The 16,927-nt window shown below is 42.3% G+C and overlaps 1 long non-coding RNA gene and 1 pseudogene across 2 annotated transcripts in view; both read right to left on the bottom strand.

Annotated features, from left to right (window-relative positions):
- Nucleotides 1-16,927, bottom strand: part of LOC310710619 — a 433,355-nt gene that overhangs the window by 286,421 nt on the left and 130,007 nt on the right. The window lies entirely within an intron of this gene.
- The window catches only part of LOC310710897 (protein mago nashi homolog), a 76,832-nt pseudogene continuing 66,525 nt past the window's right edge, over nucleotides 6,621-16,927 (bottom strand). The window contains exons 2-3 of the transcript in view: nucleotides 12,173-12,189; nucleotides 6,621-6,800 (exon numbers count right to left, since the gene is read on the bottom strand). The product of the transcript in view is annotated as a protein mago nashi homolog (transcript). The remainder of the gene's footprint in view (nucleotides 6,801-12,172; nucleotides 12,190-16,927) is intronic.

Below are 16,927 nucleotides of genomic sequence, written 5' to 3'. Positions count from 1 at the left end.
CCCACCGCCTTCATTGAGATTTAAGTATGAGTAACTGCACACTGGATGGTACCCATCCCTTTGAGGTCTGAGTGTATTAAGAGCAGCTAGGCAATTATCAGCCTCACATAAAATCCCCACTGGTTGTCTCAGCATGTAAGCTATAAAAGAGAAGAGCAGATTTTATTATATATATCACCAGAAGACAATAGAGCAGAAAGCAGGCAAAAAAGAAAAATGGTCACCAAGAAATTTAGTGCTGAGGAGGGCGTACTATATTTTTTGCCATTTGCCATATTTATTGAAAAATCAATGGCAGATCTCCCACAGTGTGAATGTTGCCTGACAAACTCTTATTATAGGCTAATATTCTATTACCCCAGTTCATTTGTGTAAAACTTTTTGCAAGAGTGGCAAATATTGATAGCACTTCAAGTTGAAAAGCAGTGCCTTCAGAAAGGGAAAGAACCATTTGACAATGTAGCTCATTAAGAAGCACAAAATAAATGTGTTTTGGGTGATTGGTGGGAGAAAACAAATGAGTCAGGAACAGTATTCCAAGGGGCAAATTAATTCAGAATTCTAATAACATACCAAAAAAGCCCACTCAGTATTTCAAATTCACTTTACCAGGTGTAAGAAGTAATTCACATAAGCAGCAGTATTTTTTTTGTTAGCAAGATGTTTTATTTAGATGTTCACTGTTATCAATGCCTGTTTATATCTCTTCTGTGTTAGATCTTTGTGAGGTTTGCTTTTCTGTTTCATGTGGATGGGAAGAAAGGACACATAAAACTAATGCTATCTTCAACCCTCTTGTGTATTTTCTTCTTCCCATGCCTCTTGGCTGCCGTTGTTTCCTTGACCTGCTGCTTTTGTGCAAATATGTGTGCTTGTGGTATTATTTTTGGCTTCGTTCTATGATCCCATTAGTGAACATGATGGTTCATTACCGTAACACATAGCCAATGAGATTTAGTTACATGATGTAATTAGCACAGAAAACCGAAATGCTCCAAATGCCCTTGCTCTGAATGAGGAGAAAGAGGGAGCGCAAACCTGTTACCTGGGAAGCCTGCCTTGATGGTCCCTGCCCACATTTATAGAGCAACCAGGAAGGTGAGAAAAGTGAATTACATGTTGCAAATGGGAGTTGAGTTGTGAGCAGACTACATGGTAATGCAACCACATGGAGACTTCACTACATAATGCAAGCATTAACTGGGACTGGGAGTGTAGGGCATATTATTACTATATAAGCAGGTACTGTACTAGCCTGGCTAAGCCAGATGAGGTAGCTGATGGGTCTCAAATCCTCGGTGAGTTAGGGACTTCCCCTGCATGTGAAAACAGGCTTCGGTGGGTTGAACAGACAAGACCAATAGTGGGTCAACGGTCAAGAAGGCTGTTTCTGCACATGCGGTACAGGAAAGTGGGGGGCAGATGGGACTCATCAACCTGGGAAGGTAGCCCATCTAGTCTGCCTAAACCTCTGCTGCCTTGCAGAATATCTTTGAGAGAAGAAAAGGCTAAAATTCCAGAGCAGAGTTCCTAAGACGGTTGGATGGCACCTTGTACACTTCCTTCTGGCAACTCCTGCAGCCAAGTTGGTGCCAAATGTATCACTTTGCTTTCTTCTGAACCGCATCAACAAGGTCTTGTTATCTGGGCAGCCCCGAACCTCCATACACCCTGCTGGGATTGCTCCCCGGGGAGGTCACTTTGGTGCTGCTAATGTAAGGTTACCAGATGTCCCCATTTCCTGGGGATTTACAAATCAGTCCCCTGACAAAATTCTATCATTCCTACTGAAGTTGAAAAGCGTCCCCAGATTCATTGAAAAAAATCTGGTAACCTTATTCTAATGCATTGGGTTGACTTCATCTCCAGAAGCACACTCTATTGTCTTTCAAGACAGATGGATGCCAGAAAAATACTGTTTTACACACCTTCTAAAAAAGTGATCCCACAAGCCTATCCAGACACATACTTTGGTTATATACTTGTTTTTAACAATCGCTGATTTTATCTTTCTTGAATTGATATTTGTTTTATGTTCACAACTTACTGGAGTTTTTGCTTCGCAATTCATATGTCTTTCTAAATACATAATTTAAAAGCAAAAAAGCAAAATATCATGCCAGTCTAAATCTGGCCCCTTCCTTTTCCCAGGCCCTGAGGCCCTGGCAGCTACCCAAGGCTGCTGAGAGCTGGCACTAGTCCTGAAAGACAGCATAAAATACATGCCGACATTGAAACCTGGAGCTGCCACTAAAACAGAACTCCTGTTGTGTGTCAAGTATTCCTCTCTCTGTGTAACCTCTAGTTCAGTTCACCTGTCTGTGCATCTCCTCTGTGCTTCTCTTTGCTGGCTACATCTGGAGGATATGGGGGAAATTCAGCAGGACCCATCCGAACAAGGAGTACTTTGAACAAGGAACTCCATAACTACAGAGTAGGAAAGAAGAACTTGATACAGCGCTGATGTTTTGGGCAGCAGCACTGAGATCTATGTAGGCTTTGGGGAAGAATTCAGTTCAGTTCACATCTAAAGGGGCACTTACATAATTTGCACTTTCTGAGACAAGATGCGAATCGAAACACAGCCATCCTTCGAAATTCACACTTCTCTGGATTTTGCAGTGCAATTCTCCAACTCAGTAATAAGTGTTGTGGAAAGATGCCTCTACTGGGGAGAAGTGTGCATATAAATGTATATATCAGTGCATACAAATATGCATTCTGTTAGAGGAAATTGCTTTGCAAAAATGTGTATAATAGGCAAAATTGCATCCAAAAAATGTGAATATTGTGAGAAATTCGCACCAAGATGCTGCTGAATTTTCATGAAGACTTAAAGAAATGTCAGTTGATGTGGTGATGCAGAGAACTAACTCAAGATTGGGGGGGGGGGGTGAGAAACTGAAACAAAATTGACATATTTGCCCATCCCTAGTTCTTTGTAGCATGTCGCTATAGGTTGTTTAGATGGTATTCTAATACTCCTCCTATTGCTACCCCCCAAAAAATCAAGACATACTTTTTTCTCAATGCTTTGGGGCTATTGCATGAGAGGTACAGAGCAGGCCTACACTGCTAATAATGACAACATATATCTGATCTGAACTGTAATTAAATCATCTAATTTTCTCTGCTGGATCAGCATTTAATGGGGTGCAGGATGCAGAGGTGAAAGATGGATTGGCGTGTTTTTTTGGTTAAAAAAGAGAGAGAGCAGCACTTAAACAGCATCCACTAGTCAGTTCCACCTGCGTGTTGAACTACTTTAATATTAAATGCTAGCAGCCTCCCTTGTTACTATCGGGCATTCAAGCTGGTATCCTCCTGACACTTGGAAAGTGGCTTTGACCGTGTTCAACTCCTTTCACTGTGGGGGGTTAATCTCATAAAGATTTCAGCCACACAAGCACTGGTGTCAGGGGTATAATGATCACTTTGAAGTTTGTTTGCTTTCCAGTGCATTGAAACAGTTTAAATGTTCTAGAAATAGGATTAGATGCCCCAGTGAATTCATTTCATTTACCCCCAGCAGTGGTTTTCCAATACTATATGGTGTTTACATGGTATCAATTTAGAGGCATGCTGATTTCTAAGATTCATCCCCTCCCCTGTCAATTTTCTACTATATCTTGCCTTGCAGTTCTAGGGTAAATGGTGTGTGCATGTGTTTTTAAGAGACTTTGGATTGCGGTGAGTTCTTTGTTTTTAGGAATGCTGTAGTGGCCTTTGTGAAACTTTTATGTTATCTAAGCAAATGAGATGAAGGTATTTTTTATTTGATGATGGTTATATGCTGCAATTAAGTCTGTGCCTTCCATGACAGAATACATTGAAAATAAATTCTGAAGCCAAACAGAGTCAGGAAAACAAAACCGAGAGCTCTCTGGAGGAACTATGATGGTGTCCAGCGAGAAACCTCTAAATCTATTAGGAAATGGGAAATATTTAAGGATATCAAAGCATTTAATTGTGGATAGTGCTCCACTGCTCCAGCCTAGATCAGAATCAAGCTTTGATGTTAAGAATATTTAAACCAAATAGCAGAAAGCCAAAAGGTGTTGAAGATTTTAAAGTTTTGTGTTGTCGCTGTCAATTTTAGCTGATTGAGTGTACCAGGTTAATTATTCCCGTATTTCATAAATGACATTCGCTGAAGAATTGATGCTTTTGAATTATGGTGCTGGAGGAGACTCTTGAGAGTCCCATGGACTGCACGAAGACCAAACCTATCCATTCTTAAGGAAATCAGCCCTGAGTGCTCACTGGAAGGACAGATCGTGAAGCTGAGGCTCCAATACTTTGGCTACCTCATGAGAAGAGAAAACTCCCTGGAAAAGACCCTGATGTTGGGAAAGATTGAGAGCGCAAGGAAAAGGGGACGACAGAGTACAAGATGGTTGGACAGTGTTCTCGAAGCTACCAACATGAATATGACTAAACTGCGGGAGGCAGTGGAAAACAGGAGTGCCTGGCGTGCTCTGGTCCATGGGGTCATGCAGAGTCAGACACGACTAAATGAGTAAACAACAACAAAAACAGTGGGTTGGATCCAGTGTACGTGTGTGTGGAACTCCACTCATAGCACTCTTCCACTTGAGGAAGGGGAGAGATGCTGGTCAGCAATTCCTCCTCCCTCCTATAGCTCTCCGTGCCTTCTGAAAAAACTTCTCTGGAAATCTGGGGAAACATGCAGAACAGTGTAGGCGGTGTTGCTGCAGAGGAAATAAATTTCTCTAAAATTGCCTTTCCCCTCCCCATGCTCTGCTTCAACTGTTGGAGGCAGGATACCGTTGAATGCACTCTGCATCTATATCTCTACCCCCCCCCCAAGTTTTTACTTTATTTTTAACAATATGCAAGCAAAACAGAACAGGAAAAGGGGGAGAACAGTCAATATAATTTATTACATTCAACATAGTAAATAAAGAAATATTCAAGTATTCTCAACAAAGCATATGGATTTAAATTTTTGTACATGATGAAAAAAGCCATTTTTTCCAACAAAGCAATCATACAAAACAAAGCCTTCTCTCTCTCTGACCTGGATCATATTGATCATTTTAACCATGGTGGCTATATCCCAAACTTTGGTCAGCTAGCATGGATTTTATTCCAGTTATGGGCAATGATTGTATGAGCTGTACTTAATATGAAGTTCCATCTCTTGTCCTGTTTTGGGGTATGTGTGTGTATATATTGTTTTTACTCCTTACCAAAAAGCTCTCATTGTAGCGGGGTATGTGTGTGTGCTCAAATAAATAAGTAAATAGTTGACCTGATTTTGTTGAATAAGTAACTTGAAAATCACTTCTGATTTATGATCAAGTTACAGTCCCAATGATATGGAAAGCTGGGGGAGGGGGACCTCCACTGTGGAGCTTCCAAGGTCATTTAAGGTGGAGTTTAAGCATTCTTGATTTTTGCCGTTGGGATTTAAGCCAGCAAGGAAATAGCATTTTAACACTGGCCATGTTTCACAATACCTTTTATGTCTACTCAGAAGTAAATGGTCAATTCTTGGATCTGAACAATGCATAAGAATTAAACAGGAACACTCAACTGAGAAATAGCTTAGTGTAAATAGCTTTGCTCTCTGCGGCATTTACACCACCAATGATTTCTTACATTATAAAACAGGGCATGAATTTGCAGACTCAACTGAGACAGGTTTTTGTGTTATTATTTTTGGGAAGAAAGTCTTTTTCGCTTCTTATCACTTCTGGGAAATATTAGGGAGGTCTTCAGTTGCACATGCTGTATGAGCAAACACCACTTAAGCCAGGCTTGGCTTCCTAAACAAGTATTTAATCTCCTCATTAAAGATATATGAAACTAGAAATCAATGAGCACTGGTGGTTAGAGCTTTTTAGCGGAACTAATGGCTACACCTTGTCTAACATTAGAAGCTTCACTTGTGGTTTACAGCTGCTACACATGGAGAAACATGAATCCACAAGAAAAGATCTTAGGCAGTTTTAATAATTGTACTGTGAATTCTGAATAGACAGGTCACATAAATATATAACCAGTACAATAAAACATTTTCAATTCACATTTCAGCATCTTAACTGGATACAGTGAGCTCTTAACCGTATGGCACTGGATGACAGGCTGTAAAATAAGCTACACCTTAGATACAAACTTCACAGAGACGTACTATAAATTGTAGAATTATACAGTGCAAATAATTGCAACACTCAGAAAACAGTGGCGTCGTGAATTATCCCAAACTGGATAACAAGATCTTATGGAGCCCATGAAAAATAGAGGATCTATTTAGGTTCCAAGGTTAGCAATATGGTAAAACAACATATAGCTCTATTGTGCTAATGAAAGACCTCTGAGATGATTTTGGCCCTTCAGCTTTGCACATATCTTTATTGGCAGGGTTGTTGTTGCTGCTGCTGCTGCTGCTGTGTCTTGTGTTTCAATGCTGGTCCAAATAATTAATAGAAATCCAGCCAGCCAGATGATGTGGGGGGAAATCTCTTCCAATTCTGCCCAACTATCAAGAACTCCTGCATCCATGTGCAGTCACCCCATGTGGCGAACCACTAACTGCCGGTGGCAGCTTCTCAGTGAAGCACCTTTAGTCCCTCAACTGACTTGGCTCAGCCAGACTAACCATTGGATCCTTCATCTTCCAGCTGGATCTTCCTCAAGCAAGAAGGACTTTTGGGGAAAGGGTAAGGGAGAGAACTGGTAACATAATCCTGAGCTGAACAGATTACAAACTGTGTCAACATTAGGTACAGGTACATTTGTCCATCTAATTCTGTATTGTCTCCTTTGACTAGAAGCTGTTGCAGAGGAAGAGCAGAGATCTTATTCACCTCTTACTCACTGATCGTTTTCAACTGAAGAGGCCACAAACTGAACCTGCAAAGTGCAGAATGTGTGCTCTGCCACTGAACTAGGATCCTTTCACAAAGCTAAAGCCTAGCACTGTTTTGATCATTGCACCAGACAGAATCATCCTCCCTCTCTCCTCTTCCTCATGTGGGCTGTTCTGGTGCTTCTCCTGATCCCCCAGACCAAGTGGGGTAAGTTGGGGTTGCAGGGGGATAGGCCTGTTGCACAAGCAGAAATCCTTGTGCAGGGTGTGGCTGATGGGACTCCTTAGTTGAATCCCAACCACAGCTTCATTTCCAGTTAGTGCATATCCTATAACTTCCTGCTGAAATCCTGTAACTTTTCATACCACAGAAGTTTGGAGGGTTGTCCCACTTTTATGGTGCTACAGTGCAAGGATGCTCCTCCAGATGGCAATAATATGGGGATACTGGGAAAGCACTGCTGGGCAACTGATATAACAGGATGTTGTGTGGATGTTCTGGTATAAATCCACTACTAATGTCGTCTTTTGCGATCACTCGGAGCCGAATAAGATTGGCTTCCATGAAAATGGCCTTAATGGTGAGTCCGTAAGTGACTGTGGAGGCATTGGAATAATGTGTTGCGCTGTGTGGAAGTGCTAGGTGTGGCCATCGCCTATGCCTTCAATTTTTAGGGGTATTCCGTTAAAGGAATCTGGGGGTCGTGTATTCCGTCCGATGCCTGCTTGGCGGGAGGCCTTGGCACGACCCTCGGTGACAGCAGGGGTGAGCCTATAGTCGGATTGGCATCGACAGGCTCCACCTACTGGTGAAGAACCCACTTATTTCGATCCAATGCCTAAGCCAATACCTTTTCAAATGCTGTAACCAATAAAGTTGTGGCCTTTTCCTAGCCCATTAACCTTATATCACGTGTCCTTGTGTCTTCATTTCACTTCACCGGGGTCGGGTCCTCGAACCACAACTTTTCATACCACAGAAGTTTGGAGGGTTGTCCCACTTTTATGGTGCTACAGTGCAAGGATGCTCCTCCAGATGGCAATAATATGGGGATACTGGGAAAGCACTGCTGGGCAACTGATATAACAGGATGTTGTGTGGATGTTCTGGTATAAATCCACTACTAATGTCGTCTTTTGCGATCACTCGGAGCCGAATAAGATTGGCTTCCATGAAAATGGCCTTAATGGTGAGTCCGTAAGTGACTGTGGAGGCCAATTCTGGATCCACATGGCCTTCCACAGTGGGGACATGGGCAAGAGTTTGCCAAGCATGCCTTCCTCTTAGCTCATTTTCCCCTTTTGTCCTGAGTTTGAGCATCTTCGAAGTCCACGGTACCTTTGGTAAAGGCTGTTCTCCAATTGAAGCACTCGCAGGCTAGTGTTTCCCACTTGTTGGTGTTTATACTACATTTTAAAAGATTTGCCTTGAGAGAGTCTTTAAAACACTTTTTTTGACAGCATTACACTTTCCATTTTTGAGTTTGGAATAAAGTAGTTGCTTTGGAAGACAATCATCAGGCATCCGCACAACATGACCAGTCCAACGAAGTTGATATTGAAGAATCATTGATTTGATACTGGTGATCTTCGTTTCTTCTAGTACAGTGGTATTAGTTTGCCTCTCTTCCCAAGTGATGTGTCAAATTTTTTGGAGATACCTTTGATGGAATCTTTCGAGGAATTGCAGATGGCGTTTATAAGTGGTCCATGCTTCACAAGCATACAGTAAGGTTGGTAGTGCAATAGCTTTGTAAACAAGCATGTTGGTTTCCCTGTGAATGTCCCGGTCCTCAAACACCCTGCACTTCAATTGGGAGAAAGCTGCACTCACAGAACTCAGGTGATGCTGGATTTCGGCATCAGTGTTGGCCCTTGTGGAAAGATAACTGCCCAGGCAGGAGAAGTGATCAACATTTTCCAATGTTATACCATTGAATTGGATTTGTGGCACTGCAGAGGGGTTGTTTTGTGCTTGTCAGTGCAGTACTTTAGTTTTTGGGATGTTGAGCAACAGGCCAGGTTTTTTGTAAGCTTCTGTGAAGAAATTTAGGATGGTTTGGAGGTCATCCTCTGAGTGTGCACACACTACATTGTCATCAGCATACTAAAGCTCTATGTAGTATGATGCATTGAAAATGGTTGCTGGAAACCAAAGGAGTGCTCATGTGCTTGGGCCCAATTTGCAGGCTTCCCACAGGCATCTAGTTGTCAAGGATAGGATGATTGCCTAGATGGGCCATTGGCCTGATCCAGCAGGTTCTTCTTATGTTCTTATTGCATCAATGGCATGTGACAGAACACACCCTAAAAAACCTATGTGGGGTGAGGCAAGAGTTCTACAAAAGAAGGACCATGTATGGATCATATCATACCCACTTGTGTGAGCTTCCTGGCACACTTTCACAGCTCTGTGTACAGAAAGTAGTGGTATGCTCCACTGCTGAAAATGAGAAAGGGTGCATTTTTGCAGAACCTCTGTGTGACACTTGATGTTGCTACAGCAAGAGTCACCACTGTAATGAAGACATTTCTAAGATGAAAATGACATCTTATCTCCTCAGCAGTGGGGACTACTACAGTGCAAGCCACAAAGAAACCTCTGGCTGTATGTCTGTTTCTGGCCCATATTAGTTGTTTGGCCTACACCCTCTCAAAACAGAAGAATAGATTTTAATGTCAGTGACTTCTGACCCAAGTTTTAATATGGCAATTTACAGATCACTGACTGCATTTTACTGGACGCTTCTGTGCACAAGATAATTTTTTCCTTGGGTGGGGAAGGAAAAATGTTTTCATTCTTGCAAGTCAATTTGTCAAATCAAGTCACATATGTTCAAACTGGCAGTTTCCTGCTAAGGGGAAACAGTAGTCTGGTGCCAGAAATAAGGGTGTTTGTAATGCAGTTTTCCATGGTGACCCTTACTATTTTTCTCCAGCTGCTCTGCATCATGTATCTGTAATCACAGATGCACTACAAATAACATAATTGGTTGCAATTTGTTTTCTAATGATGAGAGAATTCAGGCTGAATCAGGTTATTCTGCCTCTTTCCACTACAGTCATGTACAAAATTGTTGATTGCTCATTCCAAACTAGCTTAATTTGCCACAGTTTGAGTGTAATTATGTTAAGTTTCTGCCAAAATAATCCAGCATGCACTGTGAATTTGCTTAAAGCGAGTCAGGGAACATTTCTGCCTTTCTCTCCTGTCGTCCTGGTGCAATGCTGTCTAAAGTGAGGAGCCAGTTTATAAATGCAGGCATTCTGGAAGCATGACCTCTTGCAGTCTAAAACAAATCACTCTTCCTTCTGCCCTTTCCACTGGCTGTTCACATGCATATCAAGTAGATGGGCCTCTTCCTGTGGTGAAGTGAATGCTCCACACAGAGGTCTGGATGCATGGAGACCCAATTCATTTTCTTTCTAGAACAGATTTGGAGAACGTTTGGCCCTCCAGATGTTGCTGTCGTCCCTGGCCATTGGCTATGCTTGAGAGGGCTGATGGGAGCTGTAGTTCTTTGACTAAAGGGTGGGATACTCAGACAAACAAACAAACAAAATCTGCAAAATGGCTATAATCTGGCCATTGTGAGGAAGATGTGGGAAAGCAATGTTTAGGCAAAGGACTTGAGAAGGCTGGTGGAAGGGAAAGGACTAAAGTTCACATGCTGATTTGAAATTAACTGCTAATATCAGCAGCACTTAGTTGTAACCCACACTAGACCACCGCCAACATTTCTGTATCTCTCTCTTCCTTAGCGCAACCCTGCAAGAGAAGTTATTTTCCTTTTGCAGACGAAAACCACACAGGAATGCAATTATGCAATTATCCTGTCCATTTCTAATAGGTACAGTTAACCAGAAAGGATTTCTTCTTCAAAACACACACACAAACATAACCTTGAACATAGAAATCTATTAAGATAAATTCATTAAGCTAGTCTACTATTTAAAAACTACTTATGCAAAGATAAAAGCCCCAGTAATGCATTATGGTCAAAATGTTAGAGAACAACTTCCTTCGGTGCAGCTAATGAGAGCTATTGCGGGGGTGGGAGTGGTTTCTTACAGGCAACCCATGCTTCTGTGAACAATGCTACCTTGAAGGATAGCTATTTCCTTTAAAAATTGCCAGAGGTCACAAATTCTGCCAAAGGACAATGATCAAGACGTCTTTCTTTCCTTGCAACAGGTTGCAGGAACCTGTGCCCCGCCCCCAGATGCTGCTGAACTAGAACTCCCAAAGTTATTCAGTTCTTTATGCTTAAGCCAAGAAATTGTTTCTGTAAAGCGTGTTCTCCTTCATGGAGAGCATGTGTTGCGGTGGGGGCCGCCAGGACACTCCAAAGTTGTGGGGCGGGCTAATTGATCGTTGGCCACTGATGCGATTGGGCTTCCCTTGTCGTTGGGAAGAAGTTAATGTTGCCATTTGTTGTTTGACAGCCAGAAATGCTAAAACTCCTTGCATGAGGCTAGGGCTTCCTCTTTTCACCCGTGCATCAGATTGCCTGTCCCCCCCTCCCTAGAATTAGGGTTGTTCGCTTTGACCTTGCTATGCCTGTCATGGGGTCGTCTGCTCTTGGGGCAGGGACCCAGTAGGAATTTTGTCCATCTGGCTGATTGGCTGGGGCCATTTGGTTTTTGCCTACTGCGTAGCAAATCATCACAACTTGTAAGGTTGCGGTTAGGCATTGGTTTATGGTTGGTTGGTTGAGGGGCATGGATTGGCTGTGCCTGCCCCTCTAATGCTGATGCTGCAAGGGATTCCGTTAAAGGAATCAGGGGCTAACTATTGCTTGTCCACTCTGTCAGGGGGACTCGGGCCATTGCAAGAGCTCCTGGTTGCATTTGGGGAGGGCTGAGGGCAGGTTCCCTGCTCCATCGCTGCCCCCAAGTGTATTCCCCTTTTCTGACTTTTGCAAGCGTGCGGAATGTCAGGCTGTCCCCCATGGGGGGGGCAGATAGTCACAACCAATGCCTAAGCAACCACTCACATTTTTGTATTTTAATAAAGTTGTGGCCAAAATAATGCCAAAAGCCTTAAACAAAAATTTCTGTGTGATGTGTGAGTTATTGGGGTGGCCCTGGGGACCTCGACACGCAACTACATTTAGCACTAATAGTCAAATTAATGGCTCGAGACTACTGAGAAAGCCCAGAAAACTGTGCTCAGGGAATGGGCTATCAGCCAACCCCAATAAATTGGCCCTGCCAGGGGCAAAATAGCAGCTCTTCAACTTTATGGACTGCTAGGGCCAAACGGGGATAGAACGCTGGCACCCTGTCTTCCATCTGCACTTCACAGCTACCAGGAACATCGTTGAACTTACCTACCTTCTTCTTGAACTTACCTAAAAAACAAGAAAAAACAAAAATTGAGTCAAGAAGTTGTAAGAACTTAGTAAAATCTGATACTGCAAGTTCACGTTATCTTAGATAGCTTATAAGTTTTCATGGTACTTTGTAAGTAGTTGTCTTATTCTCACAAATCTGATAAATGGTGAAAAATTGTTTTTGAACCAGAATATTAATTGTGTGGCTAATTGTTGCCTATGTGCTGTATGGGTTGCACAATCATTATTAACGGCACAGGTTGTATTTCTTCAGCAGAACTAGAAATCCCTGGCAATTGGCCATGCTTGCTTCTGGGGCTGGTGAGAGTTGTAGTTAAGCAACATTTGGGGTGAGGTCAAAGGTTCTCCCCACGTGTGCTATGGGATCAACTCCATTCCTTCCCCACTGAGTCAACAATGATAATTAGGATTATTCAATAAGAGATCGAGAAATTTGTCAACCAATAAGAAATAGACAAAGAAGCGATAAACACATTATTAGACCTTAAACACTAGACCGTGGGGGCATCCAATGAAGCTAATTGTTGAATGTACATCTTCATGTAAGGTAAATGACTCCTGGATGATTAAGTCCAGTCAAAGGTGACTATGGGGCTGCAGCGCTCATCTCGCTTTCAGGCCAAGGGAGCCGGTGTTTGTCCACAGACAGCTTTCCGGGTCATGTGGCCAGCATGACTAAACCACTTCTGGTGCAACAAAACACTGTGACAGAAACCACAGTGCACAGAAACGCCATTTACCTTCCCGCTGCGGCGGTACCTATTTATCTACTTGCACTGGTGTGCTTTCAAACTGCTAGATTGGCAGGAGCTGGGGCAGAGCAATGGGAACTCACCCCGGCGCGGGGATTTAAACTGCCGACCTTCTGATCAGCAAGCCCAAGAGACTCAGTGGTTTAGACCACAGCACCACCCGCGTCCACATCTTCATGTAGGGCATAGCTAAACTATGGAACTTGCTTCCATAAGAGACAGTGATAGCCACCAGCATGGACGGCTGTAAAAGTAAATTTGATAAATTCTTGTAGGATAAGGCTTTCACTGGCTACTATTCATGATGGCTGTGCTCTGCCTCCAGAGTCAGAGGCTACAGTGCTTCTGGATACTAGTTGCTGGGAACCATAGGGGTGTGGGGGCACTCTTGTGCTTGGGTCCTAATTGTGGGTTTCCTACAGGCCTGTGGGTGGCCACTTTGAAAACAGGATGCTGGACTAGATGGACCACTGGCCTGGTCCAGCAAGCTCTTCTGAAATCACCTGGGGGGTTTCACAATAGGAGAATACAAAGTGTGCTGTGGAGCAGATAGGGAAGACCAAGCCCAGAAGGCCAAATGTGGCCCATCTGGTGTCTCTAGACACTTTTCTTGAGACAGTCTCAGGACTCTTTTCTTGGTTGCTATTTGTAATTTCCATCCAGCAGTTAGCCCTTGTTGTACATTTTAATGGGTTGCGTTATATTTTATGGATTTTACTGATAACTGAAGATCCACTACATACCATTTGTAGTGCTATAGCTGCTGTTTTTCTGGATTTTCCCCCCCCCCATGCTTCCACATGACATTGTTATCATTCCGTTGCTATTCTGGAATATTTTTCTTCTACTGCCCCAAAGCAGACATTTGTGAAAGATCCAAAATGATTCTGCAATCTTTTCTTTCTGTGGAAGGTATTTCACGCAATTTTGTGTGGCATTCTGGGTGTGTTGTTTAAGCAGCTTCCATTTCACAACTTAATTTAATTAACAATATTTATGTACCACTTAACTGTAGTAAAACTTCTAAGTGGCTTACAGGAAATATTAATATTCCCCACTTCCTCTTCTCATAGGATTACTTTTTTTTTTTTTTTTTTGACAGGAGGTTATCCATACCTCAGGACGAAAACAGTGACCTCCCAAATTTTTTTTTCATTTAATCTTGTAATTTCACTCATGAACAGAATACTGGAATACTAGGTGGTTAATACAATACATAACTCCAACATTTACTGATTGAATGAACAAAGTAACAGGTATGTGACTACAGTCACACAATTTTTCTCTGTTCTAACACATTTCATCATTGATGTGAATGGGGAAAAGTGCCATCACCTTCTGAAAAAAGTGAAATGTGACCAGTGGTATGGAGGGTCCACTACAATTTTGCTCCATAAAATCTGGAGAAAAACAGAAACTTATAGCACCTTAAATGGCATATCTTGAAGGGTACTACTGTATGTCAGATGCACTGGAGTACATATGGCAGTTGAGGAAGAAGTTTAAAAGCAGATCAGGACTGTGGAAGTATTGCACGATTTCTTTCAAAGTAAGGAGCTTCATGGCGAAAGTGCATGCAGACTTTCAATGTTATATTTTCGTCCTTTCATCTCAAATCTCTATGGCTGCAGGAAGAGCTGCCATATTGGCCTGCTTTTTAGGCTACATTCTGTACTTGGGATTTTGAAACCTAAGTACATATACATGTCATTTATCAAAAGTGTGCAGACGAGCAAATCATTCTTAATCACCCCACTATAAACACACTTTTAGTTTACTCCTTAAATGTAATATAGTGCCGCAATTGACACACAACCGTGCACCCTTTGTAACTGCTGCTCTTAGTGGGCATCGTGCACACAGATATTGGAACCCGAGTCCAGTAGAAAGTGTCTCAGAGGAAGTAGCTTTTAGTTGCATTCATTTCAAAGGGATTTAAATTTTACGTAAGTATGCTTAGATTTGCAGCCCCAGGCGATTTTCTGTTGCTTTCTTTTTGCCATGATTTAAGGCCTTCACATTTCAGTAACACCTTCTCATTTTCAGTCTCTGTTCAACAAAATTGTTTTGCTGATAAGTCAGTTGGCTAATTTTATTATCCCTAGAGATTCTCTCTCTCTCTCTCTCTCTCTCTCTCTCTCTCTCTCTCTCTCTCTCTCGCCTCCCTGCGTTTTTAATGTTTCAAGATAAAATCAGGATATCAGTCAGTCTCAGTTATACTACATCTCAATCCTATAGTTGTGAGTGAGGTCACTGAACCTATGCTTGCAAACTTGGCATTCAGTATTCTGCAAAGCTAGATCAGCACAGAAAGAAATACCAGCATATAATTAGTTTATATATGTCACTAGGCAAGATGAATCCACAGTTACTGCCTATCAAACCCATGGAAAAGGTACTCTGTACTAGGCATCCTCAACATGGTGGCCTTCAGATATTTTAGACTACAACTCCTCTTATCCCTGACTGTGCTAGCTGGGGCTGATAGAGGTTGTAGTCCAACATATCTGGATATTATGTGTGAAGGAGCCACAACTGAGACTGTATTTGCAGTTTAAATTCATATTTCAATATGTTTAAACTGCTGAGAACTGCATATGAACATTTGGGGGAAAATGGCAAAATCTGGTGAATAGCAATGTTCCAGTCCTCCCACCTGGCAGCTCTGGATCACACCATTTTTTCTTGAAATTTGTGAAGATCAAATTCTTAAAGCATCCCTAAATATGCAAGAAGATATAAAGTCAAAACCAGACCCAGTATGCCGAAGTGTTTCCGTTTAGGGGTTTCCCCATAATTTTATTTAACAGCAGTTCCTCAAATGCTTCAAAGTTAGCTTTCAAAGCAGCTTCTGCCGAATTCTGAGAGATGCTTGTCATGTAGCTGAGTTACTTTTAGAAAGGGATTTGGATGAGCCACTACTGTATGCATGTGGGGCTCAACACTTTGGGATGAATTCAACGTCACTCTAAAAAAGTTGTTCCATTGGGGCAAGAATTGGGGTTTGCCAGATGGAACAATTCTTCATCTTCTCCCTTCACACCCACTGCTCCAGGGGTTCTCCCTACCTCAGAGCCAATTGGGGGGGGACATGGGGAGCACATGGGGAGAAGGGAGGAAGCCCCACTGCTTAGGCAAAAGTCTTTGCACAGGGCATTTGCTAACAGGACTCATTTGCTGAAACCCGTCCATGGTCCTTTGAGTAACTTGCCCAAGCATCTGTTGAGAAGGCAGGGTTAGTATCCCTTGTGAACTTTCAGGATATGGTGCAATGATGCTTCTCAGTTTGCATAGACTAATATTCAGTAGAAAGAGGATGCTTTATATCGCAATCATAATAATCATAAGTTAAACTTGGAAACAAGAACGGAAATGGATCAATGGCAGTTCTTATCTCCCTAGCATGATATTTATATTCATTTTGAAAAACATCCATCCAAGCATTAGTACTCAGCTTCCATTCTATTTGTATTTGCAAGAATACCATTCTTTGTTCGGCTTAAGCTTTCAGCAAGGTGACTTTTGTTTCTGACAACATCAGCCTCTGAGAATCACTCGAGATAATACTAATACCCTTCCATCATAAAGAGTGTTGTCAGAAGGCCAGGCTGGTATGCCAGTCTCATGATGGAAAGCAAAACAACCCCAACACCAAAGCATCTTTAGCAATAAGTTTGACCCTGGGGTGATCCTGGCACCTGGGTCCCTGGTAGAGGCCCTTGATGTGCTTAACGTGTTAATCTCTGGTGTTGCACCAACCAATTATGGCATTAGGGAAATAAAAGAAGTAGCTTGTTAACCAGGCACTCCCCAGTATCGTGCTGTAGAGCTACCATTGCTGTTTTGAAACAATAGCAATTATCTCTCCCATGCCTACAGAAGCACTCCAAAAGATGATTTCCAGTGCAATCCAATGGCTTCAAGTTACAAGAAAGGAGATGTTGACTTGAACATCTAGAAGACCTTTCTGACAGTAAGAACTG

Source organism: Podarcis liolepis (genome assembly GCF_965112155.1).
Source record: "Podarcis liolepis genome assembly, chromosome: 1".
Classification (NCBI taxonomy): Eukaryota; Metazoa; Chordata; class Lepidosauria; order Squamata; family Lacertidae; genus Podarcis; species Podarcis liolepis.
The sequence above is the reverse complement of the archived record's forward strand: the minus strand, read 5'-3'. Positions and strand labels throughout refer to the sequence as shown.